We start from the raw sequence: 16,370 nt of genomic DNA, 5'->3' as shown, positions 1-16,370 counted from the left end.
CGTAGTACCTAATTATATTTTGACTCTTTAGACTCCTATATATACCAAGGAGGTATTTTAATTGAATTATCCAAGAATTGTTCATTTATGTGATGTAAAAAGGGGTTCCCCCCTCGAAGAGGCTTATTTTCAAGTTGTTTATCTATCTTTTCTTATGTTTTGTGATCTCATTACATAACATTTGTAGCAATGGTGTTGTGTGAATTGTAGCAGTCACGAGTCATAGCATGAGTGACAACACTTTAAAAATTTAGCACTTCCAAGTTACAACACTCATAATTGCAGCATCTACATAAGAAGAACGAGTTGTAGTAGCTAACAACAAGGAGTTACAACACATGTGTTCGAGCAGTGAGTTGCAACAACTATCCATGGTGAGTTATAGCTTGTGTTTTACTTTTGTTTGCAGGTAACTAAGTATATTGTTCTCCTAAATACCAATGGTTAGCATAGAAAGGTTATTAATGCACTAAACACATAATAATGAGAATTAAAATGAAATATTACAAAGATTATTGTACCTTTAATAAAATGCATCTTCATGTGAAAAAAGGTCATAGGTGTGTGCTAAAAAGGTGCTAAATTGGGTGGTCATCAATCTTTTTGGATAGTCAGTGTTGGATCATGGACCTATGGAAGGATATTTTGTTGTGCTCTCCCTCTTCTATCCCTTGAATTCTATATTTTTTCCACCATAAAATTTATTCTTGAGCATACTACTTCTCTAATTTCCCTACCAACTATTTTTATATGTAAACTAACACTTCAATGCAACTCATTATTATTAATTTTTGTTCACCTTCTTGCATCTAAGCTTATAGATCCTTCTGTGCCTAAAATATGTTCCCAAACATGTGCTTGTTCCTAAATTTTAGCCTATGCTTAAAATGCTTTAGCCTCTATTGAAAGTGGTACATAGGTGTGCCCTACATCGTGTCTGATTCTTCCCACCAAGTTGAATTATCATCATAAACTTCTTATTTATTGAGCCAAAAATTTTGAAATGAAATGGGATTTTCTTTTGGGAGAGAGGGGGGGGGGGGGGGGGGGGGGGGGGGGGGGTTTATGCTGATATTGATGGAGATTAGCTAATAATTAGACCCTGTTGCTGGAAGAATGGAGGCCTCATCATCCTTTCTATAAAGCAACAAATATTCTAATATAATATATATATCGAGTATGTTAGCTATTTTGTTGGACCCTCCTCACTTATTAATCCAAGTGGAGAAACCATTCATAGTTTCCACGTCTACAAGCCAAAGCTCCTATATAAGGTTATTAAAGTCCTCCATCTTTGGGTCATGCATTCTTAACCCTCCATTTTTTGTTGTAGGGGAGTGATGAGATTAAAATCCCTACCTAATATCTAATGACTTTGACTAGTTATCATTGGATGTTGTGGATACTTTGAAGGAAGTCGTACTTTCCAACTTGGCTCTAAGGCCCATATAAAATGGTGAGTAATCTTGTTTCAAAATACCCAACGAGTCTAAATTGGGTCATTAGACTATATCTAATGGTAAAGGAGTCGTCCAAAATTATTTCCCTTGGATTCCATAGGATCAATATTCTAGCTTCCATACCTTTGGAATCCAAGGAAAACAATTCACAATACCCCCAAAATAATTTGGAAAGGGTTCTGAGGTTTTCCATGGAAAATTTGGTTTCCTATAAGAGAATGATGTCTAGTGATTCTATTATAATATTATTACATAATCTGCTTTTATTTCCCTTTTTATTTACACCTATGATATCCATGAGACTATCTTCATGACGAGGGAGGATGTCATGGGTGGAGATGAATCCGTTATAAGGAGATTATATCCCAAGCTAACAATGTAGTATCCTACTTCTCGAAGCAACCAAGAGTTGGAGTTTTTTCCCCTTTCATTTTCTTTATTTATCAATTTTCTTATGAGACTTAATATTTTTTTTTGTTATCCCTAAGCTTGCTAGGATTATTGCAATTTATTATCCCTCATTCGAGGGTTTTTCTAATTCCTATGGAGATCTTTATACACTATCTAAATATGCTCTCTGAGAATGGATTGAAGGTATTTTATATGACAACATTACATGATATATTGTAATTCAATGTCATTGAAGTCCATTTTTATTACATTCAAATCTTCTAGAGCTTCTTCCTCCATAACTATTGCATTGTTGATGGTTGTTTCCCCTATTGTATTATTGTTGATATTCCTACACTTTATCTCATCTTGTTCCTTCTTGTTTTATTCCAATCCTTCCTATTCCCAAGTGGGATTTTGATTAATGGGAGGGTTACCCTCTTGTGGTTCCTCCTCCTATCTCACTAATGTAAAAAATGTATTTCTAGTTTGTGTTTTCTTATTGTGTTCAACCTATTGTTTTCTTCTTTAGAGTCTTAAACTAGTATCCTTCATGAACCCACCTACATCCTTATTTACTTCTTGGTGAGTTTCCTTTGGTATATTTTTCAACGAATAATCCCAAAAAAAGTGGTTGTGCTCATGGAATTTCTGGCATCTGAAGGGCATGCAATTGTATTCTAGTGGTTGGATCCACATGGAATAATGATGGTATATATAGAAAGATGTAGGTATAGGGGAATATGCATTCATATATACACAAATTCTCACAAATTTTGTGTGCATACCTTATTTAGTAGGTTTAGACACTTTGACAAAAGATATAATCATGTTTTTTATTCCCTCTAATTTTTGTGTGTGTAAGTATTAAAGAGGGAGCAAATAGAGTGATATTAATGCTAGTGCAAATGTGAAGTCTTCTTTCTCAATATTGAACTTGTAAGTACAGTATCTAAAATAGAGACCTATGGAGTGGAAGAAATAGGGCCCCTCTTCAAACATTTTTTCCTAATTTGTCTGTAATTAAAAAATAATGTTAAAAAATACATTATAGCCAAGCTTAAGGTTAGCCCTTTAGCTTCTAGTGGGTATTTATCCATTTTATAACATATTTTCATAAATGATAGAGCCCATAAATATGGCCAATGATTACAAAATATTTCATATACTATATAGAGCCAATTGTTTTGTCCATTTTGAATTCATACTTGGTCATCTCCTCTATTTGGGGAATACATTGACCTAGTTTTTATATGTGTAATGGGGTTTTTGCACATAATTTTTGGGATTCAATATTTTATGGAAACTACTCCTCAATTATGTTCATATGTCCCTATAAATATCTACCCTAATCAATACTAGATGCATTAATAGAAAAAGTAGTTGTAGTACTAAATGAGTGTGGAAAGCAACAATCAGTGGTAAAGTGTTATGGTTGCCTCTAACCTTTCAATGAAGGAGATATTCTTTTTCTACAAGATGCAAAATAGAATACAATTTTATACCAGATCATTACTTCCTAATGATTTACACACAATTTTCTTATGCTACTGATATCTTTGAGCAATTACACTTCAAAAAATATCAACAGTAAATGCAATAGAAATAGTAAAGATCATAGAAATATAACCATGCAAAATAGAGACAATATTTCTACCTTGAGAAACCCAACCATGGGAGAAAACCCAACAAGTTTTCTTTAGGATAAATTATTCTTCAACAAGGTTTACAAAATCAACATTTTTTCTAGAAATATGTGCCCATGGTTCAATTGAAATACTAGTCAACCCTTGTCAAATCTTCAACAAGGAAATTATAGTGAAACCAACCAAAACAATAAAGATTCAATAGTGGTCAAGCATTTAGCCATAGCCTGCAGTCTATGGTCAAATTTTGGCCCCGTGACTTGTGCTCAACTCCTTTGGTCAACCTTGTAGTAAATGATATGTGGTTTTGTGATCAAATTGCTCAGTCAATTCTCGTTCAACTTGATTAAACAGAGATATAACTAAATTAATTTCTCCTCCACACATGCGGCCTAAAGAGAGAAAAGGGGATGATCTCTAAAACCATTTTTTCTTGCTAAAACTTTCTTTCTTGGATGGTTTACAATTAGGCATCACAATGCCTATTTATATAAGTCAAATGAGTGAAATGCCCCAAGGGAAACATCCTTTCACCTTCCTAGGCCGAGTTGACTTCATAGGCCAACCTGATGCTCCAAAATATAAATTTAATTTTTAATTTCTTAGGCTAACTTTGTGTCCTCTATATCCATTCAGGAATACCTCCTAATGCTACAAATGGTCAACACTCCCTTTAGAAAGGTAGGTGTTTTATTTGGCTGCAAACAAATTTCTCCTTAGCTAAAATTTCTCCTGCATAAGAAAAGTTCATGAGCTTGCTATGTTGATGTAATGTCTTTTCATATGCACATATATAGATCACTTCATCTTAGAGTAAACAATATGATTCCTTACATGCATGTCTATAGATCACTCCATCCTAGAGTATGAAATGTGACTCCTCACATGCACGTCTATAGATCATTCCATCCTTGAATAGGCAATGTGAGTATCCTAGGTCATTCACCCTTGTCCAAATTATCATGGCCCAATGAAATCATCAAGGCTCCTTAGGTAAATGTAACAATCTCTTCTGGTCAAATCAGCATGAACTAGCCAAAGTCCTTCATGGCTTCTAAGGAGAGGATCAACCCTAGGACCATTCACCGCTGGTCAAATCAACATGGCTCATCCATAATATTTTATATATTCTTAGGTGAATTACATTAGTCTCCTCTATTCAAATGATAATGTGCTAGCCAAATTCCTTCATGTCTTATCAGGGGAATATATTTCTAATCCTCCAATTTCCCTAGGCCATTCATCCATGGTCAAATTAGCATGACCTAGCAAAATTCCTTCATAGCTTATTATGTGAATGTTTCCATCTCTCATGGTAAAATTAGCATGACCCATCCAAATTAGCATGGCTTCTCAAGAGATGGTCTTCCCAATCCTACAAATACATCAACACTCCCTCTCAATGAGGGATACATTCTGCATCATGCTAATCTTATCTTTGAAGTATACAAACTTTTCTCTTGATATAAGCTTGGTGAGAATGTATCTCATTTGTGGGTACATATTGGAGCTTCACTACTCCCTTCTACACCATGTCTAAGATGAACTAACATCATGAAAGATTCTTGCAAGAAGCTTCTAAATCCACACTCCTTCATGCCTTGTGACACTAGCTATGATGTACTATGACTCTACTGTACTAAGTGTGACAAATGTATACTTCCCACTAAACTAGGAAATCATAGTTGATTCCATGTTGAAGCAACACCCTAAGGTGATCTTTCTATTCTCTCCGCTCTTGTCCAATATGAATCAACATATCCTACATCCTCACTTCAACACCTGATACATGTCTCAAACCATATCCAATTATACCACAATGTACCTCAACACATGCTTCACTAAATTCCTTGGCTCAACCATAAAATTGATAGCTCCTTCATTGGATCCTTCACCACAACTCATTTAGGTCACCCTAATTGGGTGCTCCCTTTGACACTAAAGCAGATCCTCTTGCGAAAATCTTGGTTGCCCCCTCTACCACTATTGCTCCCTTTATCATTGAATTATATCCTATTATATGACATGTTCCCCTCATAGAATTCATACTTCTCCTAGAGACATCTCATCTCTGAGCATCTAATATAACAATCTCAACCCATGACATCCACTTGGAGGGTTACTCGTTCCATTCCTCCTAACTATTTTCTTCATGGAAACTGGAATCTCTTCCAGTCATCTGGAACAATGTTATATGTCTTAAAATTCTTAACGATCCTCCCTCTTTCACATCAATCACTCCTACAAAATCTATGTTCATTCTCTTAGGTCATACACAAACCTAACAATCTGGATACGGGAGAAAAATTATCCTCATAGTCCACTACTTATTTCTAGGAGAACCCTCTTGCCACAAACTTTTCTTTTCACTTCTTAATGTTTCCATCTACTACTTGAATCATTTCATTGTCAGACTCAACAATTATTTCTTTCTGAAAAACTCCACTCAAGAGGCCATGGAAGAAAAAATTATAAACAAGAAAAATACAAGGACAAAAGACGACCGAAAAATGGTAATGATAATGATAATAATAATAATAATAATAATAATAATTAAGAAAAAAATATATATGAAGTGCTTATCTCTTGATGAGGGTGTTGGAAATAATACTGAGAGGGGGGGGGGGGGGGTGAATCAGTATTAGAAAATCAATAAATTTTTCATTTCCATAATCAGATTCATATATGCTACTTCAGTTAAGGGAACCCGCGTGTACACGCAACTGTGTTTAATGCAACTAGCGTATATCCAGAAAACTTATGATTCAGTTAATTCATCATATGTTGATCTTTAATCAGTTCATTAGAACTTCATTAACCATGTAAACAATAACCAGGTGCAGTAAAAATAGAACAGATCATCACACATAAGAAACACACATGAACACCATGATATAAGGTGGAAACCCAATGCAGGACAAAAACCACCTGCTACTGTCTTCCTTTAATATAAGAAAAACATGTTTACAATCTTGTACTAGTGCAAAATCATACGAGTACACAGGCACCTACCTGCAGAAGGCTACAACCTTCTCTCCTTCTCCAGCTACTACTGGAAGGGAGCTACAACCCCCTAGATCTTGTACTACCCAATATGTTTACTAGTGCGTAGGTGTCGGCCTACTGAAGGCTCCAACCTTCACTCATTTTCCAGCTGCTACTAGAATGGAGCTCCAACCCCCTAGCTCTTGTATTGGCCGATATGTTTACCAGTACATAGGCATCGGCCTACAGAAGGCTACGACCTTCTCTCTTCCTCCAAGGACCATGTTTCATAAATTTTCATACTGGATACTCCTGAAGCACAACACCATAATTTGAAGGCCATGTTTCATCAATTTTCATACTAGACCCATCAAAAAAATTGAGGCACAAAATCAATCACTACTGCAATACAACTATTGCATCAACCAATCATCAATCTCTAAATCACCCAATACTGAATCACTAAAACCCTGTCAACAAAACATAGTCACTAGAACACAAAGTAGACCATAGAACTCTGTAACAACAACTAGATCCAACTGAAACTTCAAATATCATACTTCATACTGTATACGCTACTCTGATGAGCTGAACCAACATGTATACGCACTTTTACCTAAGTGAACCCACATACAGATCTGAAAATATTTACTCATAACTTTGCAGCTATTCCAGACATCAGTCATACCCAGATCATAACATTTATTCAATAAAACATGCGTCAATAATTCAGATCTAGTCTATCCATGATCAAACCACATAATGATAATACATTCCAAGCCTTATGATCCCAATCAATCATCCATCATCAACCGCATAGTGCATCCTTGGTTCAGATCAAGCAAAGCATCACAAACCCATAACCAGCATACTAGATCTCACACTTCATCAAATATTCATCATTTGCACACTTACACTTTGGCCTAATGATCTTCTTCTCCTTATATAGGTTTAGGCCTCTCTCAATACCATGGTCCAAAACCACATAGGACTGATACCTTGGACCCAATACCTAGGGGCAATACCTCATACCAAAGGACCAATACCAAAACACCGTGGTCCAAATACCACAGACCAAAACTTAGTTTTCTGACATGTACATGCCTTTCCTTCTGTGAAAGTGCATGTGTATGTTATATGCGCCTTTGTATATAGTGAACCTACATGTATACGTGACTTGGTATATAATGAACCTGCGTGTACCTTTCTTTCTTCATTCTTGCTATTTACCTGTTATACTGTGATCTTTCATTTGAGAGAGTTGCCATCAAGGAAAACACTTGTGTCATACCTATATAATAATGCCAACAGAGGGAAGAAAATATTGAGTATTTTCATCTCCCTCTCTAACAAATCTAAAAGTGAATCTCAAAAACATGTCATGTTCCTAGAGGCACAACTGTCCATAAAACATTACTGGTAATATATCCTTAAGGAATAAATATGTTGAATTCTTTTTGGGTGGATTCTCATCATCATCATCAACAACATTGGTTGTTGATGAATGCTTATTTTCCTTCCTGTTGTTGGGAAAAGTATCTACTCAGAATGCCCCTATCCCACTCTAAGGTGTGACAGTGCCTTAGCAACAAACAAGGAAAACTATTTTCGTATTCTTCTTTATGAAATGTAAATGAAGAGGAAGGATGTAACTAACCTGTGTCTTGCGCTAGTTTGTTGATCCAATCGCTCTCCTCTTTGTTCACTTCCCGCTGCCTGCTCTCTTACTTGCCCAGATTCACCAAGTTCCTGCAAGATCACAGAAGAGGAAAACTACACAAAAGACATAGATTTACATTCATAAGTAGCTTAGGATCAGATTTAAGCTAAACGTGCAAATATAACAAAACATCATTGATACACAAGCATGTAGGAGAAACTCAAGTAGTTTTATTGATATAATAAGAAGATCCAAGAGGAGATACAACCAAGTGAGTCCCGATCCAACATCTACCTCCCAGCAAAGGAATCCCTTCCTCACCTCCAACAAAGCATAAATCACCCAATGCACTAATCTCAATCTCAAAACCAACAGCGATTCTCTGCAAAGTCCAAAATTCCAGCCGCTTGGATCTCTGGGATGAGGGATCCATATATAGATGTATGCAAAGAGGATGAGTCAGCTTATGTTTTGACTTGTGGCTTCTCTCTGTCAGTTCTTGCTTCCACTTGGAGACTGAGAGCCTCTTACTCATCACTGGTCGAATTCAGTGAGGCAAGTGTCATTGGAGAAGATTCTGGAAGCTTCCATTGTCTTTCCACCTCGTTGAATGAATTTTCCATTTGTCATTTCCCGCTCAACGCACCCTGGTAGTGCATTCACCTGCGTTGCAACGCACCTAGCCAGTGTATTTGGGTGCTTTGCAACGCAGGTAGCTAGTGGAGCATCTGAATTGATCCTGATTTGACTAGTTTTGAGCAGTTTCTGGTGGAGAACTTCTGGGAGAAGCTGTAATTTGTTGACCTTGTTTCTTTAGGAGCTGGAACAACATCTTTAGGGACTTAGGATCCCTTGGTTTATGGACATTTCATGCTTATAGCTGTAAGGCACAAAAATGTCTATAATAGTTGCCCCCTAAAGTATGAGGTCGTTTATCGGGTGAAATGCTTTATTAGGAGGATCTGAAGTTCTTTCAATGCTAGGAGGAGACCTGTAATAAGATACAATACAATACATCATCTTCATACTATTTTCATGATCTAGCTGAGGCGGGCATTCCCATGCTTAGCTTTATAAATCCATTTTTATGTACATAGGACAGACAATCGTCTAATGGTAGACTGATGACTCTGATGAAGTCATCATCCTTTTGGTAGGATGATTATCTGTGCTGCAATGCTGTACATGTCAATGTTTTTATTTTTCCTGAATATATATCGCAGCCCAGATGGATGAAACTAGATCCGGGGTCTTCAATCTCGTTCGATCTTCACTCTATGTACAAGTCGATCCATGTGAGAAATGTTTTGAAGTCGAACATGGAAAAAGATCGCTTGATTACCAGTCAATGATGTAAACTGTTAACAAGCGCGAGAGGAATCACCGATAATGATAATGCCCCTCAAGGTACTGCAGTACAATTCACGTGGTGTGAATAAAGGATTTGGCATCGAACACCACGTAAAATCTTTCGGTCGAAGGTCATTGATGTATACCTGTCGCCGGAAGTGAGAAACTTGCCATTGAGGCATGCAAGCTTCAAAGTACTAAAGGGGTGTTCCTAGATCAACTTCTTGGATAATGAGCTGATGTCGACAAGAAGCGATCCGTCAAAGGAGGGACTTGATGAATCCCACATCAGTGACATGGAATGGAGCAAATGATTTTGATGGAGGTGAAAACGATCTGATGATATATGGTTCAGGGTGGCAGTCATGAAATAATGAAGTATAATGTATGGTAGTGGATGGGACACGGGTGACTTCTCTGGATGACTTCTCTTGAACATGTCGGCGACACTTATATGATGGATTGGTAGCATTTACCCCAAAAGTGGATGGTATGGCGAGACCATGGTGATGTGACCGGTGAATGAAACAACCCAACCCGACTCAGGCACGGAGTGGAAGTGTCATGTTCAAGAGCGACTTGCTACGAATAAAGATTCTTTGAGTTTTTCCCAATTTTTCCCCAGTCATTGCTGACCAGTACCTCTTTATTTTTGTCAAGCTTGAGGAGGATAACATATGCTTGTTCTATAATTTGCCCTTCGGGCAAACCCATCGCTATGTTTTAACGAGCCTAGCGATAGTGAAACTCGTTCTCGTCTAAAGACAAGTTTGTCGCTATTTAATGTTTTTAACAAGTCTAACGACAAAGATAACTCGGTCCTTTTCAATTTTAGAGAGTCTGAAAAGGTACGTAAAGTTAACTCCGGAATTCCTTTTTCATCATTTAATCCCTTAAGTCCGAAAAAGTATAAAATAATACAAAAGGGATGAATTTTCGATAGTTTTAACGAGCCGAACAAAACAAGCGCTCGATCTTTTTGTGCAATAATCCCTCAGGTCCAAAAAGATTAAAATCTAGAGGAGGGATAGCACTTCCGGTAGCTTTAACGAGCTGGAAGGCCAAAACTCGGCAATCTTTTCATATTTTACGAGTCAGATGAAAAGAGCTTAAAGAAGACTCATCTTTTGAGGAACGAGTGATAGAATGGGTAGTAGCTGATTCCAGGTAAGGTTTGGAATTTTCCAATCACAGCAGTGTCACAAGGATGGCTAGTGAAATCACTCTTCGTAGCTGTTCCTCAAAATGGGTAAACAATCAAATGGAGGTGAATGATCGGCCAATGGAAAAGTGGAGGTGACGGTGCAAACACGACCAAGGCTTTAATGGCTGATAATGTTACATTCACGGTGGTTATTTACTGGAGGATAGTTCATTTTTTAATGAGCTTAAACGGGGATTGAAACACTTGCTCGGTCTTATGTTTATTTTTTAACGAGCTTGAACTATGTGCTAAAACTGCTCAATTAATCCAGTCATATGATAAGAATGTCTCATATAAGATGCCATTTTTTATGGAGCTTGCGCCTTACAAAGCTTTGCCCTGCATCCTTTCTTTATGCAAGTTAGGAAACGGCTAATCCAAAAAACAAATAAATAACCGCTCTTTGCTTGCACTCCAAAAGGTTTGCATGCCCCCAGGTATAACGTATGGTTTCAAGATTACCCCTTCTTTAGTCCAATAAAACATTTGTTTTACCGGGAGAGGCCTAACTCTTACAGGTTACCCAAAGATTGTTCTATTCGCAGTGCAAACAAAACACTTCTTCAGCGATATCTACCGAGATAAACAAAGGCGAGTGACTCAGTTCTGCCAACTCACATAACTTTGACAAGAGAATCTTATTCTAGAATAACCCCTCTTCCAATCATGGACGGGGTACAGACTAGTCATATTCTCCCGCGGAAACCTACCCTATACCCGTAGTTTTCCTGCCGAAGCAGACCAGGACGCATGCCCCCTGGGTTTCAGTCATATCTTCCCGGATTACTCGCGCTCATCGGGAGGACGGACTGGGACTTGAGACATTTCTTGCGTGAAGAGACCATTTAGGGACGGTATATGACTATTTGCTATGCGTGATCCAGGAAATGAAAGCTGGTCCACGAGCTTGACCACTCTTCCTTCGTGCGGAAAACACATTACTCTAAAGAGTGAGGAGACGATGGCTCCCATGCAATAAATATAGTCTCGTCCAAGGAGTAGGTTATAATCCAAGGGTCCTTGAACGACCATTACATTCATTTGAACTGTCTTCCCTCTCAATGTTATAGGCACATTGGGAAGGATCCCTAAAGGTCGACTGGTTCCTTTATCAAAGCCTGTCAGATTTCTCATCTCAGGCAAAAGCGATGGCAAACCAAGTGCTCGCCAAGCAATAGAGGAAAGGATACTCAAAGAAGCCCCTTCATCAATGATGGTACCAGCCATGACCATTCTATATATTTGGATGATAATTCTGAATGGTATGCTTGCTGGTAAACGGGGTTTGCCTAGTTGATTCCAGTCGAAGGAGACAACTAGGTTGCTTGGAGGTGGGACTGAGTAGACGGCCGGGTACGGCTCTGACGAACTTCCTTCCTGCGGTAAAGGAATGGGTAGATTGCCCCCTTGTTCGTCAGAGTCTGTGTTGATGAAGAGAATTTGGACGGTGTCATCCTTGTTATCTTCAGTGACTGTATCATTCGAAGATAAAACCTCTGAAGGCAATACCGGGTCAACTGTCGCCTCGACCTTTTGACTTTCATCTGGTATGGATTCAGTTGGTTTATCCTCAATGATAGACGCTTCAGCCGACCACTTGAACGGGCCGGCTGGGTTCTGAACTAGTGACGGACTCGGCAAGAGCTTTTTATATCCAGGAGGAAGTCGTAACAGTGAAACCGGACGATCATCCAAAACTCTTTTAGCCTTGTCTAAGAAGGGACAACGGTGGAGGGCATGTTCACCTTCGCACAGTCTACAGGGAAATCTAGCTTTCCCTTTTTGTCTTGGGGCTTCACTTTCGCTAGTTGACGGTGTGCTTTCAACATGATCACCAGAGGTTGACGACACTGGATTGTGCAAACGGGGAGACCAGTCCTGTTAAACTCACATGGACAGCAAAGACAATATTAAAGATAAAACATGCAATACAATTTTTATTAACATGAGATATAGATTTATAGTACATTATGTGACTCTTGGGTTTCAGATCCCAAGGTCTCTTGGACTGCTTAGTCTATTCGGCTTCCACACTAACCCATTTAGGATTAGGTGTCCAACATTCCCCCCCTTAATCCGAAGGGTTATGTATGAGTCCAAGAAGAGAGCTGTAATACAAAATGTGTAAAAAATGCATGGCAGCACTAGGCTGAATGTGCTCTTATGAAATGTTGGTATAAAGGGCAGTGGTTTAAGGGTGACCACCAACACTGGAACGCTTAGTGCAGTTCCCGGAACTCTTCCAAAACTGGCAAGAAACTGAAGTTTTCTGCTAGAGGAAGTGTTCTTAATCTGTGATGGTTTAAGGATGACCAACAACTCTGGAATGCTTAATGAAATTCCTGGAACTCTTCCAAAACTGGCAAGAAGCTGGAGTCTTCTGCTAGAGGAAGTGTTCTTAATCTGTGATGGTTTAAGGATGACCAACAACTCTGGAATTCCTGGAACTCTTCCAAAACTGGCAAGAAGCTGAAGTCTTCTGCTAGAGGAAGTGTCCCAGATTGCCAACTGAAGGCATGTTCAAGCATCTTTGTCTTTGGCTACAACTCTGAAACTGGTGTGGCAGGTTGTGGCTCAGGCTCGCTTGATGTGACTTTGAAGCTTGTAGATGACCATCATTTCCCCCCTGTCAGATACAAGGTGAGAAGATGGAGAAAACTCAACTGCAAGACTGTTCAATATTCTGGAACAAGTTCTGACATGTGTTTGGAATATCTTCTTGGCTGTTGATGCCCATTGCCAAGAAGCGATCCATCCAAGATGAATCTTTGTTCTTGCAATATGTTTGTTTCTGAAGCATCTGTGTGAAGAATGGCTAGTTTTATGACAGTGCTTACATGGATGAAGATCAAAACAGTGATCTTTCAAATGGCCAACTCGGTCACAGTGTTGGCATTTCACAATCTGTTGTTTTTGTTGTTGTTGTGGAAGAGGGGCAGAATCTGGAACAGCTGAAGCTGAATTGTCATGAGGAGCAGTTGAACTGTCATGAATGAATCCAGCACTCTGAAACTGAATGGGCTTGGCATAGTCTGGAATATGAAAGGACAAGTCCTTGTCATATCCAAGACCAGTTCTGTGCTTGTTGTGGACAAGCTGTTCCCAAGGTCTGATGATGGGCTTGGGAAGTGCAGACTGAATTTTTACATCTGCATGCAAATCTGTTGTTGTATTAGGCAATGAATTTGCAACATTAATGTCTTGCTGTTTATGGGAGTCTGTTTCAATTTTCTGAACAGAAATAGGTTCAGAATGATGACTCCACTGCTGTAATTCTTCTTGCTGTAGCTTTGTCTCAAGCTGCAAAAACTCAATATTCTCCTGTGCATTTTGTAGACATACTTTAATATTGAATAGAGAGGTTTTGTTGATCTTAACCATCTCATCAACAGTGGAATGTATCAGAGTATTTAACAACTCTAATGCATTATCAAGTCTGGTCATTTTAGTTTGTGATATGCTTGGTTTTTCACTTTCAGCAGTCAAAAACTTCTCTGCCTCCAGGTATGTTGAAGATGCATGCTCACTCAGACGTTCTATAAACCCAACAGCATCTTCTATTCTGTCCTCCATGTTTATCGACATAACTGTGTCCTCAGGGACTCGAGTTGTTGAATCTTTTTGTGTCAAAAAAGAGGTATCACAACTAGAGGATGGCTTTGATGTAAGCGGGCCTCCAAGACCTGTACCAACTTTGAGTTTATCCCTCATTATGCTACAATTCTCAAGGTCGGAGATGTCATTTTGTGCATAACTATCAAAAACATGATGAACACGACTCGAAGAAGTTGTAACCATAGAACTTTGGTGGATGGATATCTCCCTAACTGATTCATGATTCTCATATTCGGACAAATTCGATGCTACAGTGCATGGTATACAATCAAAATCACCTTCAATATCTCCTAAATTATTAGACATCTCCACACCTCTGCCAGATAGGGGACTCGCATTCATTGTCGAGTCACTTGAACTGCCAATTCTCAAAGAATTGTCCCTAGTTGTAGGGAAATATTGCTGACCATTCAAGTTCTGCTCAAGGACACCAGAGCTTTGCATATTTTGCAATTGTGCTGCATTCTTCATCTGTTGTACTTTGTCAGTGCCCACCAGCGCAAACTCTTTTTTTCTTTCCGCTTGCCTTGAACTCTCACGAATTTCATCTACATTCTGAATTGTATCCACAGTAGCCTGTAATCGGTGTACTCTATCTGACAATAGAATCACTTCCTCTGATGCCCTTTTCTCTGCATTCGATAGAATTTCCTTTTCATGTTCTAGTACAGAGACCTCCATTTGAAACCTCCGAGCACGCTCCTGTCTAAATAATTTCTCTTCCTCGTGAAAATGTTTCCATTCATTGACCCAGACCTGCCAATCCTCTTGTATTTTCTTCCGTTTCTCCCTGTCTTGCTCACTCAACAATAATGAAACATCCTGGTCTTCAGCCTCATACTTCTTACTATACTTCCTCAAATTCTTAGCGATCTCCTCCTCTTTCTCTGGGCTTAGAAGAGAGGGTGGCCTCGGCCGCCATAATAGCTGGTAGAAATGATCTCTTGAAACGTGGTACAATAGCTTTCCATTGAAAGACCATATGTTAAACCCATTTTCCATTTCATGCACAGATGTGACTGCTGTTGCAGCATATCTTCCAGTAGGATCCCACTCAATATCAGTTGCCATGAAGTGTTCACCAGTTGCCATTGTCTCCAGTTCATCGACATTGTAAAATTCAAGCTGACCATTTAAAGCTTTTAGACCTGCAAGAATAATAAACCGTCCAATGGGGGACCAGTAAAGGGAGTTTGCTTGTTTTCCTTTGATGGTAGCCAGCTTGAAAACCCGGCCCACATGATTAGGGCTCCTCATTGAATAGAAACTAACATCTGGCCTGGGTCCATCCCCATGGATAATAGCAAACCTGTGGCCTTTGGGTTCCCAAGCAAATGCAATGATCTTGTCATTTTTGTTCTCTAATTCCAGGACCTCTACGGGAATATCTCTTTCCTTAATTCGGAAAAGTTCAAAACCTGTGTATGTACTTTTTTTTGTCTTGGTATAGCGATCCACTTTGACTGCCAAGTAGTCTCCATTGCTTTGCCAGTACATTTTGCAATCACTTACACTGAAGAGATTTTTTTGTCTCAGTTCTTCCCTTCCAGGGATTTGTACAAGACTCACTTTTGCAGGTTGGTTACCCCCGCCTCCCTCTGGCACAAACAAGGCTAGTATTGGATCTGTTGGAGACCAACTGAAATCCATTACATTTTCAACTTAATACCATGTTAACATATAAGCTTGAATCAGGCTCTGGGCAGCAATGGTTGGAATCAGGAATTATCGGAGGTGCTCTGGACAATTTCCAACCACTTAAGAAGTTCTATCCGGTCTACGGTGAAAAGAAATTCGCCATGGGTGATGAAGTATCAGCCTCTGATGTGCACTGTGAACCTGAATTTCTTGATTATGACGCCATTGATATTGATACGGAGGCGCAAGAAATCTTTAAGCACTCCAAACTCGTATTAGCTGACTACCGATCATTCACGGCCAATGAGAATGGTAACATAGAATCGTCGCCTTGTCTAACCCTAACGGCCCTTCTTCAATCTCTCTGTTTGGCAGGTTCCTCGGTGTATGGTCAGAATTAAGATTCTTGGCGTTACACAAGA

At 38.9% G+C, this 16,370-nt stretch overlaps 1 pseudogene across 1 annotated transcript in view; it reads right to left on the bottom strand.

The window, feature by feature from the left end:
* The window catches only part of LOC149155406 (eukaryotic translation initiation factor 3 subunit B pseudogene), a 169,547-nt pseudogene extending 153,579 nt beyond the window's left edge, over window positions 1-15,968 (bottom strand). The window contains exons 1-2 of the transcript XR_016263362.1: window positions 14,589-15,968; window positions 14,074-14,378 (exon numbers count right to left, since the gene is read on the bottom strand). The product of XR_016263362.1 is annotated as a eukaryotic translation initiation factor 3 subunit B pseudogene (transcript). The remainder of the gene's footprint in view (window positions 1-14,073; window positions 14,379-14,588) is intronic.
* Between the last annotated feature and the right edge of the window lie 402 nt (window positions 15,969-16,370).

This window comes from Pinus tabuliformis, chromosome 9, assembly GCF_031772625.1.
Source record: "Pinus tabuliformis cultivar Carrire ecotype Pingquan chromosome 9, CPIR1, whole genome shotgun sequence".
NCBI classification, from domain to species: Eukaryota; Viridiplantae; Streptophyta; class Pinopsida; order Pinales; family Pinaceae; genus Pinus; species Pinus tabuliformis.
Note: the sequence above shows the minus strand (reverse complement) of the source record. Positions and strands in the feature narration are given on the sequence as shown.